The sequence below is a fragment of the Stegodyphus dumicola genome, chromosome 2 (genome assembly GCF_044657685.1).
Source record: "Stegodyphus dumicola isolate Sdum_Otavi_A_Nest chromosome 2, ASM4465768v1".
Taxonomy (NCBI): Eukaryota; Metazoa; Arthropoda; class Arachnida; order Araneae; family Eresidae; genus Stegodyphus; species Stegodyphus dumicola.
Window position 1 is genome coordinate 210,253,265 of NC_140769.1, and position 18,542 is coordinate 210,271,806.

Consider the following 18,542-nt stretch of genomic DNA (forward strand, 5'->3'; position numbering starts at 1 on the left):
AACCTGCAAAATATGGAATTAAAGTTTTTGCTGTTTTTGATGCAAGGACATTTTGTACTTCAAATCTTGAAATTCATGCAGGAACACAACCCAAACGGTCGTGCAGCTCAGAAAATGGTCTTGATAAAGTAGTCAAGAGGTTTAGAGAGCCTATTTGGAATCCAGGGCGCAACCTTACCGTGTACAACTGGTTTACCAGTTATACCTTGGTAAAGAATCACCTTGAAAAGAAAATTACGCTCGTGGGAACTATCAGAAAAAATAAAAAAGAACTGCCAATATATTTTACTTGTGGCAGAAAAAGAGAAGTTTGATCATCATTATTTGGATTTCAAAGAAATATGACATTAGTTTCCTACACACCAAACAAAAATAAATGCGTTGTTCTATTGTCCACCATGCATAATGACAGAGCCATCGATGTTTCGACTGGAGAAGCAAATAAAAAAAACAGAAATTATGACTTTTAATGATTTAACAAAGGGTGCTATAGATGTAGTAACCATTTATAGTACTGCTAGAATCAGCAACAGATGACCAATGGCAGTATTCTTTAGTATGTTCAACATTGCAGCTATGAATACTAGAATATTATTGTTATCTTCGAGGACGCCAGTAGTGCAATATAGAAAACGAAGTTTATTTATCAAAGAATTTGCATTAGAACTTTTCAAGGATCACATTCAAGAAAGAAGCTCGCAGCAAAATTTCCACGCGAATTGAGTGAAAAATGAAATTGCAGATATAGGGAAAATTGGGAAGGACACTCGCCAAAAAAACAGGAGTGTTCTAGGGAAAGATGCCATATATGTAATAGCGTAAAGGACCGAAAACCACAAATTTGCTGCGCTAAGTGAGAGAAAAATGTTTGCGGTAAACACAGCGCGATTTTTTGCAAAAAAAATGTGAAATGTTAAGTTTTTTTTTTGAAAATATTTCTGTAAAAATTTAATATTACATAAATTAGTATTAAATTTCGTTTGCTCACAAAAAGAAATCAGTCTGATTTTTTCTGTTAATGATAAATAATTTCAATCTTAAAAGTGTATTAAAATACAATTTTTTTAGAATTATTAAATTCAAAGTATATTTTTATATTTTATATACTTTTTATTATTTAATTTTTTTCTTCGATTACACAAACAATTTTATTTTTATTTCGTTAAGAAATAACGTTTCGGACCTACGCAGCCCGACGCGCGTCCTCGCGTAGCTAAAAGCAGCGCGCGTCTTCGCGGGTTAACAGCGTGAAATAGCATTCTTTCTATAGACAACAAGTTACTCATTTAACAAGTCCCTTCTACGTCCAATATTGCCTTATGCTTGCTCTGTTTGGGCTTATTCTAGTTGATCCTTAAGGAAGAAATTGAAAACTGCACAAAACGGGGTTTTGAGACAAATTAGTAATGTTTTATGGTAGCTTCGGATTTACAGATTTGCATGCTGAACTGAAAATTGACCACATTTTAACCTTTTACTATCGCCTTGCTAAGAAATTCTATAAAGACATAGAGTTTATTAACAACACTGCAATTAAAATTTATGATTACGACGCAAATGATCAATGTAATATCAAAAGGCCTATGGCCGTTCTTAGTTACACTCTTGATTAAGCTTAACTGCACCATGGCTACCTTATATATAGTATGATTTTGTATTGTATGTAACTGTTTACTTTTAACTTGAGCTCCTTACTTAATTTATTCTATGATTATGATCACATTTTTAATAATGCTGACTGGGTCTTGTATTTACCAAATGTTTGCTTGACAATTTTCATGTGTTCATTTATTATTGTTCCCAATGGCTCGACGGAGTTTGCAGCTTTTCTGGACAGCATTTTCATCACCGAATCATGTATGCGTGTTACAAATATTCATCTTACAAATATTCATCAAGTCATTTATTAAGGCCATTATAAATAATTATTTGAAAAAAAAACCCTTAAGATATCCTGGGCATATTTATATAATACTATAAGTTGTAACTTTGTATTGTACCCGAAGTGGCATATTTTCATTTGTGGATAGGGTCTAAGACCCAGGCACCCCGGTGCTACACCATCACTCGTTGCGTAATCTGTTAAAAGATGCCTAACACTCACAAAGACCTCACAAAAACTGAGTACTATCAGCCCTCTTTTCGATGCGAGCAAAATTTTGAAAAGGTTATCCATGCCAGAATACATCCTTTTTTGACAGATTTCCCGCACAGCAATTTGGCTTTAGAAAAAATCTCTGTGACGAAGCAGTTGGTGCGTCTGACAGAATTTATTAGAGGTGCCTTTAATAATAAACAATGTGTTGTCTTAGTCATGATAAACGTGGCTAAAGTGTTCGATAGCGTCGGCCCGAGGGTTAATTTTCAGGCTTATTTAAGCTCGAGTTCTCTAGGGAATTAACCCTAATTGTGAGTTTATTTATCACTGAGAACATTTCATATCTGCATTTCATATACTTTGAACAGGAAGCAGGTGTGCACTAATGATGGTCAGAGTTCAGTTTGATGTCTCATATTGTGCACTACTACATATTTGAAAAGATAAAATTATTTTATTAACAAAGGCAAATATTGTGTGTAATATATCCAATTTGTACAGAGTAGAATTTGTAAAGTGTAGGACTATGTACAAAGCAGAATGTTTTAAACAGTGTAAGAATACAAGTAATCCTTTAAACTGTCCTGAGTCACAAACCACTAATAAACCTTTTCCCGCTAATCTGATAAAATTAATTTCTAAAATATAGGAAAACTCATACGCATGAAAGTGTTTGTGGAGAGAGGAGATTTTTCAATTATATGCTGTCACAGGGGGTGATTAATAGTTATTAAATTCATTTTATCGCTTAGGCTGTGAAGCAGATATTGTTAAAATGTTTGCATGTCAGTTTAAACTTGTGTTCATTTCTCATATTAAGCAGTATCATGAATGAATAACTTTATTTACCAGTCGACAATGCAAGTTTTTAATTTTCTGCGTTCTTTTTTCAACGGTTTTATTGGAACGTTTTTATTATGTAAAAGGCTAAAACACTTGTCTGACGCCTACACTTCACTGAAGATTAACATTTATTTGCATTCTTTCCTATCGGATTTCACAAACAGAAAATCAGTTACTGTTCTTTTTAATTTCACGGTGGTTTAATTCTTCTACTCCAACTTAACGTTTATCAAAACTACGTGATGATGCAATAAATCGAATCGATGCGATCGAAGCCAACTCTACATCAATGGCATTCCTTTAAAAGAAATTCTCAATTATTAAACCTATGATTCTATGCCCGGATTTACATTAACATGCTCTCGTTTGATATTTTATTACAAATACTTAATTTTCACTTGTAATTAATAATTAAAATTTTGCCTCAATGTATAGCTTAATGCCTTAATGTTTGACTATCATATGGGAGTGTCTACTCTAGATTATGTATCCTGACGGGTTTCCAAATATCAACCACCTGCCTTTTAAACTGGTAGTTTTCATCTATCACATTTATCTCGCATTTAGTTCTCAATTTTTCGCACTACTTATAAAACTCGGAATTAAAGCATGTTTACTTTCATTATCGGAATTCGAACATTCGTCAGTTGTCTCGTACCATCTTTCAAGCTTGTTATTTAAACTACAATTAAATTCCTGTGTTTACTTCCACCAAGCATAATCATCCTATAAGCCACGCCTCTCCGCTATGTTGGGTTACCAGCCCGAACATAACTTTGCATTACGCTGTGTCGGCGAAGCGGTTATCGTTTGTAATTTCAATTTTACACCATCGCTTAAGCTGCAGAGGGCAACACAAAGAACTGTGATATAGCATGACCGACTCATCCGCGACCATGATCGCAAACACGCATGCGCATTTCGGACCGAATTATTCTCAAAATAGGGTGAAAGGATGGGGACTTTCTTTCCCTCCAGCATAGCTTTTCCGGAGATGAGAAGACCTTTCACGTCGCAGCAAGTAATACCACCCCTTTTGGACGAGTCTATGTGTTTTGGCACAATGCCAACTAGGGTTGCGCTTGAGAGGGTGATCGATTCATAACAGGCATCCTCGATTTATTATTATGTTAACGAAACTAGTAGTCTCTACAAAACATTACTACTTGTTTATTACTCACCAGATTTCTCGTACACTTTTACGTTAGAACAATTCAGCTAGTGTTACGATTTTAATATTACGTGGCCGTATCTTCTCTTTTTTTAATCAAATTGCGTTGTCTCTTGAGGCGAAGCGGTGTTTATATAAAGTGTGGCATTACAGCACTCCTGTCTACATCTCGAAACGTCAGTATGTATGTGAGGCGGTTCTATAACTTTCATCCAAGAGGGAAGCTAGAATTCTTGCACATGCGATTTTCCCGTCTATTTTTCCATCGCTAACGTTTAAAAAATTTTCAATGCTACGACAATTTTCCGAAGAATATACACAGACGTCTTTGCCTTTTCAGGGCCAACTCAACAGCTCTTCTCGAAACAATCGGATACACTAGCCCGTATCGGATTGTTTGTGGAAAGAACCAAACAATGTTTACCCAGCGAAAACGTTTGTACTCGTTTTCGTAAAACATACATACACACAAAGACACTACTTGTGTTTTTTTCTTTTCCCTCTGCTGAAGATTTTCCCTCTGCTGAAGATTTTCCCTTGCTGAAGGTTTACTTGAAACATATGATTTAAAGTTTCCAATAATAAATGCTTTTTATGTTTATAACAACTTTTAGATGTTTAATGTAGATGGGATGTATCTGATTTTAAACTGCTGTAACTGTTAATATAATTTTACGGATGTCAATTTACTAAACTGCTTAGAAAGTTACTTATAACTCCACCGACTTGAAATGTAGCAACTAATTTGGGACGGATGGAGTATAATTCAACATTTTGTTTTAATTCCTTTTAAGAAATTTCGTCATCACGAATTATAAAGCTATCATATTAAAAAATCACTGTTTTCAAAAAGGCTTTTAACGTAATAATATTAAGAATAATAAATAGAAAAACGATTGGGATGACAAGCCAAATCTTCTTTCCAAGAATTTTGAATATAAATATATTAATTTCAATTAAAATACTTTTAATATATTTTAAAAGTGTAAAATGAGGTTAAATATTTTGAAATACTTTAATTTCCTGTAAAATTGCCTTTATTAAAATTCTACTATTAGCTCACACTCTGCCTATATCTTGTTCGAATTTCCAATCGTTCATAAAATACTCAAGTTTATCCACTCGAGTTCAAATACAATTTTTTAAACTTGTAATGTATGACACTTGATATTAATATAAGGTATTTTCTCCCTCCTTCTAGAATGCCTTCATGGTGTAACGTTTAGTACAATTGGCTCATATTCGAAAGATCCAGGCTCGAGTCTCGAAGAGGGCATTGCTTATTTTTCCTTTCTCCCGCATATATATATATATATATATATATATATATATATAATTTATTTCCTAAACAGTATTGATTAATTGATTATATTATCTCCTAAGTTTAATTAAAGTAGAATTATTTTAAAAGCGTGCATCCATACTGGTAAGTTATATTTTGAAAGATGTTTTGAAGTAATTTGAAAGCAAAATGTTAATAATGTTTTAACGGGGACTGGAGTTAAATCATCATGAAGAATAAAATTTCAATTGTAAAAGGAAAAATTAAAACATGTAATCATTGTCATTGATCGGAAATTAGTTGACTTTTCAAGGGGAACAAACCAACTCCCGTTCAATGAACAATAATTGATAAAAATACGTAAATACGAAAGTGTTTCGTCTTTACTCGAGTTATAAGTTAAAGCCAAACCGGCAATTCTAGTCAGGCCAAATATTTCCGCGAATAGAAGGAATTATGAACCAATGCTGATATTCAAAGAACTTATTCTTATGAAGCATTTTAGTCAATTCAATTTGGAGTAAAAATCAATTACTGTAGAGAAATCCTATTTAACTCGAGTAATCGTCCCCGACACTTTCATGTTTATGCATTTGAGTACCATATTATTTGTAGAAATTAAACATTGGAAATTGTCATTATGAAATCGAATTCAAAGTAAAGTTGAAATAAACATAGAAGATTATAAAAAAAGATAAATAATGCAAAATTTGTAAAAACAAATCAAAGACAATATAAAAATAATATAAAAAATAATATAGAAAATAATATATAATAAGAACAGTGAATGTACAGGAAGATATAAAGGCCAGAAAAGGTATTAAGTAACTTACATTCTTTCTAGTGGGGGAGTTGGCAAAGTGTTCTCTTCGTGTCTGACTCAGAAGTGTAGGGTGTCCGAAAATTCTTAACGGCAGTAGGGGCTTTGAATAATATCAGTCGGTAAAACTTGAAGCAATTTATGGTAGTGGGTGGGACTTGGAATTCTTGAGGGATGTATTTTGTGGAGTTCTTATCTGAGAGACACCATCTGTTAAGATTTTTTTGAAAATACTAGTGAATGGAAATTAATTAATTTCTGGCTAATTGTCGTGTCGCAATGATTAAGAATTTAATAAAGGAAAAAAGCATTTTCACTGTCCAAGAGCTAATAGACAGTTACTTAATACCTTTTCTGGCCTTTATATCTTCATGTACATTCACTGATCTTATTTATATTATTTTCTATATTATTTTTTATATTATTTTTATATTGTCTTTGATTTGTTTTTACAAATTTTGCATTATTTATCTTTTTTTTATAATCTTCTATGTTTATTTCAACTTTACTTTGAATTCGATTTCATAATGACAATTTCCAATGTTTAATTTCTACAAATAATATAGTACTCAAATGCATAAACATCAAAGTGTCGGGGACGATTACTCGAGTTAAATAGGATTTCTCTACAGTAATTGATTTTTACTCCAAATTGAATTGACTAAAATGCTTCATAAGAATAAGTTCTTTCAATATCAGCATTGGTTCATAATTCCTTCTATTCGCGGAAATATTTGGCCTGACTAGAATTGCCGGTTTGGCTTTAACTTATAACTCGAGTAAAGACGAAACGGTTACAGCCGAAAACATCGCGGCAAAAACATCGCGGACGAAAACATCGCGGAGAAAACAACGCAAGGCGAAAACATCGTGGGAGAAAACATCGCAGTTCTAAAACATCGTGGTACAAAACATCGTCGTCGAAAATAAAGCGGTTCAAAAACTTCGCAGTTTAAAAATATCGCCGTCGAAAATATCGTGGTAAGAAATAAAGTATCTATTAATCATCGCATGACGATAACATCGCAGACATGCTTTTTTCAGGCTTTAATAACTGTAAATGGATATTCCCATAATGATTTGTGAGCGCAAGTGATGTAAGGAAGGATAATTTTTACTTTCACATTTTTTTATTAACTAATAAATTTTTGCTGAAAAAATAAGAAGGAAACTTAAGCATAGAAAATTAAATGCAACTTAATAGATTATACTTTTTATGAAAAATTACCTGTAAAATCTTTATTAAAAATAATTTATTATGGTCTTTGTTAGTTAACTATGTCGATTTAAAATTCTATTAAGTGCTATAAGTTGCATTAATTTTCTATACTTAAGTTTCCTTTTTATTTTCTCAGCAAAAATGTATTAATAAAAAATATGAAAGTAAAAATTATCCTTCTTACCCTCTTGCGCTCACGAATCATTATGGGAATATCCATTTACAGTTATTAAAGCATGTCTGAAAAAAGCATGTCTGCGATGTTATCGTCATGCGATGATTTGTAGATACTTTATTTTTTATCACGATATTTTCGACGACTATGTTTTTAAATTGCGAAGTTTTTGAACCGCTTTATTTTCGACGACGATATTTTGTACCACGATGTTTTAGAACTGCGATGTTTTTCTCTTTGCGATGTGTTCTCCCACGATGTTTTGTAGCACGACGTTTTCGCCTTGCGTTGTTTTCTCCGCGACGTTTTCCTCCGCGATGTTTTTGCCGCGATGTTGTCGGCGGACACCAGACGAAACACTTTCGTATTTACGTATTTTTATCAATTATTGTTCATTGAACGGGAGTTGGTTTGATTCCCTTGAAAAGTCAACTAATTTTCGATCAATGACAATGATTACATGTTTTAATTTTCCTTTTACAATTGAAATTTTATTCTTCGTGATGATTTAACTCCAGTCCCCGTTAAAACATTATTAACATTTTGCTTTCAAATTACTTCAAAACATCTTTCAAAATATAACTTACCAGTATTAACCAGTAACTTACCAGTTTTTAGAATTAAAATAAGCAGTGTGGCCAGTATTCCCTTTCACCTCCCTTTGTCACACTGATACAAAGGCACTTCCATTTCTTGCGTAAATATAAAAACAAAGATACACATACATGTATATGTATGTGTATCTTTGTATACCTATATACAGTATAGATTCACACTTTTAAAATAATTCTACTTTAATTAAACTCGGGAGATAATATAATCAATTAATCAATACTGTTTAGGAAATAAATTATTATTAACTAACTTTGCAGCAATTGCGCAAGTAATAATAACTTGTATTCGCACTAAATGGATTTAAGATCATACAACATTATATATATATATATATATAAAACCTAATGACTCTACAGTAAGAACTAAAGATTCGTATAAAATTCTATATAGAGTATAAAATTCTATATTTAAATCAAGTTGGCTCAGTCTAGACCAGTGATTCTCACCAGCTTTTTCCCCATATACCCTTTCCACCATTGCTAAATGATCATTCAACCTCTCCTTCCCAAAACTTGAAAAGTAGATATGTGTTTGTTTAAATACGGATTATTTTTTAAGTAAATTAAACAAGTATCAAACATGTTGGTAAATACCAAAATTTGAATAAATGTTCTTTTTTGTATTCATAAACTAAATCTAAATACTTAATACGTAAAGAAAAGGTGGACTAAATTACTCTCTGAAACTTTGAAATTCCCCTTAGGGCTATTCCTCCTGATTGAGGACCCATAGTCTAGCCAGAATTCGTTTTTAATAGTGACTAAATATACAGATAATTTAATTTGTCCCACTTTTCTTATACTAACTTTTGTCACAGAAACTTCGGATTACGTGCATGTTTTTTGAAAATAAAAGACACAAATTTAAAAAAAAATATATGTTTAAAATTTGATGTTGAATTCAAAAACAGTTATTTGGTAGCCAGACCTAATAAACCTAAGAGATCAAATTTGAAGTACACCTTACTTGTTCTTACTAACTTCTGCTTAATGAATTAGAATTATTCTTAGAAAAGAACCTTAAAAACTGGTGAAACATTTCATGCTAGAAAACAAGATATTAGAAACTTTGAACTCATTCAATAGAAGAAAAAAGTTATTCAAAACGTAACTCCATAACAAAACATTTTTTTTCTACTTGATCGTCAACACATGAGGCTTTTAAGAAATACCTCCTACAAGATATGTGGCCACTATTTCTGTGCTGTCAGAATATGAAATTCGTATAAGGAAATCAATGCACTTCGAGGAGAAGAAAATGACCTTAATTTGATAGTTTTTCTACCTAATAAATTTTTACATGTTATGAGTTTCTTTTTCTTAATCTAGGCGAAATAATATTCAACACGTAATAACAGCATAAAACCCACAAAAGAAGTGTTCCAGTGAATTTTCAGTTTCTAAATGCTGTTTAAATTTGCTTCAATCAAAGTTTTTGTATATAAATAATTACGGTAAATTGAAATGAACTGTTTTTTAAGCGTTTACAGTTAATCGAGTAATATAATATTTTTATTGAAATAAAAATTATTTTTAATGTGCAAGATTACTTTTCTTACAACGCTGGGCTCATGGTTCTTAAATCCTCTTGTTGCTAAGTTCAGAAACCTGTGTTATTAAAATTATTCGAATAGTTTAACTTTTATTACGGTTTCATATTTTTCATTTTAACTTTCACATGGTTGCGTTTTCAACCATATGAAAGTTAAAATGAAAAATATTACTTGTACGTAAATTTTAATATATGTAATAATTTAATGTTTTTAGAAATAGTTCAGTAGTTTTACTTTTAAACAATGGCTTTGATATAACAAGCATGTTTAATTAGTTCATCAAAAAGTTGTTAGAGACACTATCAAATCAGGAACTAGCATATTTTTCCACTCTGCAGTTTTACTGCAAAAACAGTGAATTATCCCTTTAAAAATGGTTAAAAAATATTTAATTCCTTTCATTTTCCAATTATTGAAATTTTTAAAATAATTGAAATTCTAACTAAATCCTTAGACAAAAGGTTATTCAAGAACTATACTAAAGAAATGTAAGAAAGGGGTTAACTTCAGTTACAAGCGGAATTTCAGATAATGTTATTTTCTAGTAGGTAACTAACAAAAAACATTTAAAATCCTCTTTAATTGTTCTCCTGCCACACCCTCCCTTCTGAGGCCTTCTTTGGCGCCCCAGGTTCCATAGGGAATAAAGCAATTAAGCAAGGCTCTCCTCTCTTTAACTGCTTTTTCACACAGCTGGGGGCAAAAGAAAAGGAAGGCAATGGTTTCCTGCCTGAATAGCCAGCGGCCAGTTAGAAAACTACATGACAAAAGCCCACAAGACGAATGCCCACTTAAAACCAGCACACATTTTCAGGAAATCCAAAATAACTATGACTTCCTGAAAAATTTTACGAGTAATTATTATGATTAAAAAAATTAAATTTCAAGTGGGAATGAAATTAATTTATGTAAAATCCAAGTTGTCAAAATTTAACTGGATTATTTGAAACCATGCTTTTTATTCACCATTAAAACGGTGTTTGCGCTTAATCATAATAGAATACTGTACTTTTATTTTTTTTCGTTAAAATGAAAGTTCGGCTTTAATTCTCCATATTAAATTCATATAATGCAAAATTTTCTGTAGTGTTAAATTATTCATAAATTATTCTCTGTATATGATGAAAATTTACATACATATTATACTCCTTATAATTTTGTAGAATTAAAATAAGCTGTGTGGCCAGTATTCCCTTTCACCTCCCTTTGTCACACTTATACAAAGGCACTTCCATTTCTTGCGTAAATATAAAAACAAAGATACATACATGTATATGTTTTTAATTATATTATTTTGATTGACTCTCTGTACTATATATATATATACGAATTTAATTCAGCCGGAGACGAAAATGAAATGTGTTCCGCTACTTAAATTTATTGTTCAATTATTTCTTATTCATTTATTTTTTATTTTATCTCTATTCATGACGTATATATCGGTGTGGGTTTTTGTTAGTGTGGACTTTTATCAGCGTGCCCTTCTATCTATGTGGGCTTTTATCTGTGTGGGCTTTCATCAATGTGCGCTTTCATCGGTGTGGGTATTAGTCGCGTGGGCAATTATCCCAGTGGGGTCATTTTTGTGGGCTTTTGTCGTGTGCACTTTCGTCCTTTTGTCTGGTCACCGCATGGACTTTATGTATTTCCTTCACAATGCATTTTGCTGTGAAATGACAAACATTGTACAGTTAATAATTAAAAATAAAAGTATGTTTTGACTAACAAAACTAAAGAAAGGAATATTTATACATGATTAATAAAAATTAATTATTCATGTAATATTATATCTAGAGTAAGGTACCATCCTTATACTCATTATTGGAATTGTCGTATATTGATACTTTGATACCCCCCTTACTTTGTTTAAAAATTTGAAATTAGATTCCATTTACTCAAAAACCAGTATTATATTTATTTGTTCCATCTGCTTAGTTACACTTAAGTGATTAAAGTTCTAGTCATTGTACAAGGCATATATAATAAATATGTTTTTCTCCTATCTAAAATATCTATTTGTAAAATATCTTTTGAAGTAAATCTTTTAATTATAATAATGATTAATCTTTTATGTGATAAGATTATGTAAATTATGTATGGATATTAGATTTAAGTGACTGAAATTTAAAAATTTCAATGGGAAAGTGGTGTTTACTTGGAATATTCCCATGATTCTCGAGTTACCTGGAGTCTTGTTAGACAACAATGCTGCATAAATGTACTAGACCATTTGGCAGATGAAGCTACTATGTATTTTTCTGCATTGCATGGAAAATAGAGGTGTGTTCTTATACCTGTTACCCATCATCTGGCTCGTAAGTATGAATAAAATATTAAGATACTTATTTATTGATCTATTATTTATTGAAAAATATTTTTATGATATAAATCCAGATGTATTGCATAGTTACAAGAACTATCTATTAGTTTTCATGTTAGTTCTAAGCTTTATTGTAAATTTTATTTTTTTACTTTGAAAAAGAATAATTGTGATGAAATATTATATTCTGGACGATTATATATCTCTAAACCACAGAATTTCTAGCAGCAATTTGCCATCAGTGTCAACATTAAAAAATCATTATACTGAATAATTCACCTTATAGCTGTAAACTGCTAATATTTTGATACAATTGGACATATTATTTTAGGATATGTCTCTTAATCTTCTCTTAACTCGTTCCATACTCAAATCATCCCCTTAGAAGCTAAGATTGAGAATACTCGTCTCCTCAAGCAACAATTGGATGCTGTACGAGTCGCATCGGACATGGACCAGCATACACCTCTTACGGCAAAAGCAAACTGTGATACATTGAAAGTACTGGAGCCCCTTAAGGGTAAGTGTGTTTTTAAATATCTCAGTATGCTAAAAAAACCCTTAGATAGCCTTGCTAATGCTTTTAATGATAATTTTAAGTTAAATATAAAAAGAAAACAACATGAAATCTCGGATAATTCAAACGCTAATTCTAACCACGAGGATGGTAAGCCTATAAGGCATACATACGTATAGTATATTTTTCAGTTGCAATACCTTATTACCACTGAGAATTTTTTGCGATTCCCAGGACGCCATAATACAGTCAAAAAGTCATTAATTCAGACACCCATAATCCGGACCTCAAAGCTACAAACTTTCTGCGCATGCGTCGCGTTTACGTGTGCTCGTAAGACCTTTACGGCTGTGACTTTGCCTGTGCACATGCGCATAATACGTTTACGCATGCGCGTTTAACGTATAACGGACGGTATAAGCTGAGCTAAAATTATCTAATTCAGTTAATGTTGTAGATTGCGTTGTTCCTTAATCTTCGAATTGGATCAGGCTTATTATTTTTTGCAGACTGTTAGAGCAATTTTATAAAAGTAAGCTTGAACTTTCGATTATGTCAAACAGAATTTCCGACATATATTTACTAATATGTACAGGATCTACAAAGCAAAAGTATGTTTCGAAGTCCATTAAACAAAAAGTGGAATTGCTGCAAAAAATGGAAAAAGGCATATCCTTTGTTTCTTAACCATTCCGAAATCTGTTTATCAATTTCATGCTGCTCTGCGGGGGGGACATCGCAGCGCGCAATGAACTGGAAGTTGATTTGTCAGCACTATCCTTATCTTCAGGGCAAATGTTTTTATTTTATTCGGCTTATAATTCCTTACTAAATGTAGTATTTCATCTCGATGTATTCCGTCTTTGATATGATTTAAATCAAATTCCTTGTCATTATAAATATCACAAGTACACATCAAATAGTTTTCTGGTTGCAATTTTCTAATTTCGACTATGCTTAATGTATGCTTTACGCATGTGTTTGTTGAAAGAAATGTTTAATAAAGTAAACAAATAAATATTAAGCTTTTTTTTTGTAAATTTTGATATCCTTTAGATCATAATTGTTCTTTATTTCATAAATAACGGTTTCATATTTTTAATTGTATAATTTCTTCATGCCATCTTACCAGATTTAAACTGATGATCTATAATCCGGAATCGCCAAAGTCCCGACGAGTCCGGATTAACTACTTTTGACTGTATTTACAAAAATTCTGTGGAACCCAATAAGTACTGCGCAAATCCGACACATGCGTGAGTGAAACTGTCAATTTTTTCTTTTGTACACTTGCAGTTTTAGGTCACTACATTTAATTTCTAATTTTAAGACATAGAACAATGTGAACATTTTAAATAAGTAACAGATGAAATGACAGCGTCACGTGCAAAGCAAGAAAAATGAACGTTTCTATTATAAAATGAAGGCGTCGAAACGGATTCATTTTTTTTTCTTTGTCTGTATTGCCATATCTATTTTAAGATGTATTGTATTATGTAAAAATATTTGGTAATTGTAAAAGTATTATAATAAATTAAAGAAATATCAAAACTGCTAAAATTCTAGGCAACCCCCTGCTGCAAGTCCAGCGACTCCAGTTTAAGAAACCCTGGTATAGACAGACAACCCGGCGAAATTACGCCCTAATTGAGATACAGACATAAAACTTATATCAAAATGATGGGGCATGCATTTGCAGTTGAAAGCAGCAAAACGCATCAAAATGGATCATTAACTTTCGAGTCGTGTGATTTTGATGCGGCTTGCTGCTTTCAAAAGCATTTTCCTACAACTTGCATCCTATTTGAGATGCAGATATAAAATTTGTGGAGCATGAAATTGCTATTGAATGCAGGAAACCGCATCAAAATCGGACAATCGGTTCCCGTGTAAAACAGATTTTAAAAAACTGTAATTCTTAGAGATGCATCAAATTTCATTGCCATGAAAAATATATTTCGTCCTCTGGACCCTGAAAACGATACTAATTATGTCCAGAATGCAGTTAACACTGTAAATCAACGAAGCACTTCAAGTCAAAATTTACCTACACCACCACAACCAAAAGTTGTTCCTCCAGTCAAAAATTCTACAATGATATAACCAGGGCAAACAAGTCCACAATACCAATTTTAAATCATATCAAATCCGAAGAACACAGGAAAAGGCCTAAAACCATCCTCAGAGACATACAATAAAGGTTTTTGATAAACGTTTAATTACTGTAAAGGCCCTTATTTTTGCAGGCCGTAATTTTCACAAAAATGAATATATCGGTGATTTCGCGAGTTGAAAATTTCACGAATTTTATATGAACAGAACAGAAAGTTGAAAAATTTTAAAAGTACTTAAGTAAAGTTGGGGGAAAAAAAAGTATTTCGCAAAGCTTTGATTTTTGCGATTACGACGGGCTCACGAAAATAAGGGCCTTTACACCAGTTTAAAAAAGACCCAAAAAACTAATTAATTATTCTTTAACTAATTATTGTAATATACCTAATTGCCTAGCTTAGCACCAAAAATTGGGAAAATTAAAATTTTTATTCCTATCACATCACTAATTAATATTGAAGCAGGCTTAATTTAATTTTTCCATCATGTCCTCTAGCCCCTCATTCACTCAGCCATCCCTTTAAATTAGTATGGATTGAAGACAAGAAAGAATTTCAACCAATCACAAAAAATGCTGGTGGAAAAAATTGAAATAAGTGAGAGATGGAGCGCTTAACGAGGATCCTTAAGCGCTCCATCTCTCACTTTGTAATCACAGTTCAACAGCTTTCGGCCATGAAGGCGGTAGCTATCATAATCATACCACATACTCTACAACCAATCACGTTCGTCTCGATCTAGTTACTCAACCGTAAACCACAGAAGGATTTTTCGCCGATTTAATGGCTATATCCAAACTAAACAATAAAATTATCATAGGTAGAGACTTTAACTCACACCACAAAAATCGGAACTGCAGAAATGATAATTCAAATGGTCACATTGTTAATCAATTTGCCTCAACGGCCAACTTTACTGTTGTAGCTCCCTCCTACCCAACATGCTATAGATCTGCAAGCATTATTGAATTTTTCCTGCTAAAAAATATTTATCAACCATCAAGGATAGAAAGATTACGTGAACTATTCTCTGATTATAACCCTGTTTTAATGGAGGTGAATATCAGTAGCTATAGTACATCACACAAAAGAGCCTTTATTATGAACTGGGTAGCTCTAAACAACACTCAGTACCCGTTACCCGCGATACACAGTGAAGACGAGTTAGACGCAGTTATCGAAGATTTTACTAGCACACTTAACCGTGCTCTGAAAAATAGCAAGGCGGTCCCGTTGACTGGTAGGGCCAGAGATCCTGCTATTAGAGAACTTTTAGCTAACAGAAAGAGAGCTAGAAAAATATGGCAGAGGACCAGATGCCCAGAAGTTAAGAGAATTTTAAATCGGCTGAATCAGGAAGTCAGTACACGCACAAAACAAATGGTCTAGATATTTAGAATCACTCTCTACTGATGATCATGTATATGGAAAGCTGCTTCTAGATATAATAGATGCTTCACAAATATTCTGCCCCTTAATGGCCCCTCTGGGATCACATACACAGAAACTGAGAAAGCTGAGTCACTAGCTGATCACTACGCTACTCAGTTTTACATTAACATCTCACACCCAGACACAGAACGCACAGTTAGTTACACTAACAATTTATACTTTTCATAACCAAAAACAGACAACATCCGTCTTGCTAAACCTTCGGAAGTTAACACCGCCACCTCCATACCTGTCCCTTTCAATGATGTTCGATCGATTATTGCGGCTTCCCCGCTCTCTCCAGATGAGTATGCGATGAGAATCGCTACTCAGACTGAATCTGCTCTCATCTGTAAAGAGTACTTGTCCCCATTCATTGTCTCTCCAATTCCGGTGTTCCCGGCACCACAGAGAACGCCTTCTCCGATGGGCAGGCGTTAGAGGTACACACCGTACAGGGCGTCGTGCAAACAGACCACCACCCTGCAGTCTTCTGGCCACGGTAAAACGCGATATCTGTCGTCCAGTCGCCTGCGTCGTGTGTCTAGCGATTTCTCCCGCTGTCTGCCGCCTGTTTCTTCTGGCCTGTAAGGCAATATACCGGTCATCTGCAGGTGTGGTTCCTCGTGAACGACCACTACTAAACCCCTGGATAGCTGTTCCTGTAGTTTTAAATTGTCTCCAAAGTCGTGAAACGATGCTGTGAGCAATTCCGATCTCTGCAGCCACACTTGTCACGCGGCGGCCTTCCTCCAACTTCCCAATGACCTCGGGTAAAAGCATCCAGATGTCATCTAACAGATTGATTATTCGCCATAATTGTTCTTTATTTCATAAATAACGGTTTCATATTTTTAATTGTATAATTTCTGCATGCCATCTTACCAGATTTAAACTGATGATCTATAATCCGGAATCGCCAAAGTCCCGACGAGTCCGGATTAACTACTTTTGACTGTATTTACAAAAATTCTGTGGAACCCAATAAGTACTGCGCAAATCCGACACATGCGTGAGTGAAACTGTCAATTTTTTCTTTTGTACACTTGCAGTTTTAGGTCACTACATTTAATTTCTAATTTTAAGACATAGAACAATGTGAACATTTTAAATAAGTAACAGATGAAATGACAGCGTCACGTGCAAAGCAAGAAAAATGAACGTTTATTATAAAATGAAGGCGTCGAAACGGATTCATTTTTTTTTCTTTGTCTGTATTGCCATATCTATTTTAAGATGTATTGTATTATGTAAAAATATTTGGTAATTGTAAAAGTATTATAATAAATTAAAGAAATATCAAAACTGCTAAAATTCTAGGCAACCCCCTGCTGCAAGTCCAGCGACTCCAGTTTAAGAAACCCTGGTATAGACAGACAACCCGGCGAAATTACGCCCTAATTGAGATACAGACATAAAACTTATATCAAAATGATGGGGCATGCATTTGCAGTTGAAAGCAGCAAAACGCATCAAAATGGATCATTAACTTTCGAGTCGTGTGATTTTGATGCGGCTTGCTGCTTTCAAAAGCATTTTCCTACAACTTGCATCCTATTTGAGATGCAGATATAAAATTTGTGGAGCATGAAATTGCTATTGAATGCAGGAAACCGCATCAAAATCGGACAATCGGTTCCCGTGTAAAACAGATTTTAAAAAACTGTAATTCTTAGAGATGCATCAAATTTCATTGCCATGAAAAATATATTTCGTCCTCTGGACCCTGAAAACGATACTAATTATGTCCAGAATGCAGTTAACACTGTAAATCAACGAAGCACTTCAAGTCAAAATTTACCTACACCACCACAACCAAAAGTTGTTCCTCCAGTCAAAAATTCTACAATGATATAACCAGGGCAAACAAGTCCACAATACCAATTTTAAATCATATCAAATCTGAAGAACACAGGAAAAGGCCTAAAACCATCCTCAGAGACATACAATAAAGGTTTTTGATAAACGTTTAATTACTGTAAAGGCCCTTATTTTTGCAGGCCGTAATTTTCACAAAAATGAATATATCGGTGATTTCGCGAGTTGAAAATTTCACGAATTTTATATGAACAGAACAGAAAGTTGAAAAATTTTAAAAGTACTTAAGTAAAGTTGGGGGAAAAAAAAGTATTTCGCAAAGCTTTGATTTTTGCGATTACGACGGGCTCACGAAAATAAGGGCCTTTACACCAGTTTAAAAAAGACCCAAAAAACTAATTAATTATTCTTTAACTAATTATTGTAATATACCTAATTGCCTAGCTTAGCACCAAAAATTGGGAAAATTAAAATTTTTATTCCTATCACATCACTAATTAATATTGAAGCAGGCTTAATTTAATTTTTCCATCATGTCCTCTAGCCCCTCATTCACTCAGCCATCCCTTT

At 33.1% G+C, this 18,542-nt stretch overlaps 1 protein-coding gene and 1 long non-coding RNA gene across 17 annotated transcripts in view; one reads left to right on the forward strand and one right to left on the reverse strand.

Moving 5' to 3' along the window:
- LOC146998813 (uncharacterized) overlaps window positions 1-18,542 on the reverse strand; it is a 940,238-nt gene that overhangs the window by 355,051 nt on the left and 566,645 nt on the right. The gene's annotated exons all lie outside the window — the stretch shown is intronic.
- Window positions 12,020-18,542, forward strand: part of LOC146998815 (uncharacterized) — a 94,074-nt gene continuing 87,551 nt past the window's right edge. Inside the window, exon 1 of the long non-coding RNA XR_015039738.1 lies at window positions 12,020-12,615. This is a non-coding gene — a long non-coding RNA (uncharacterized LOC146998815). The remainder of the gene's footprint in view (window positions 12,616-18,542) is intronic.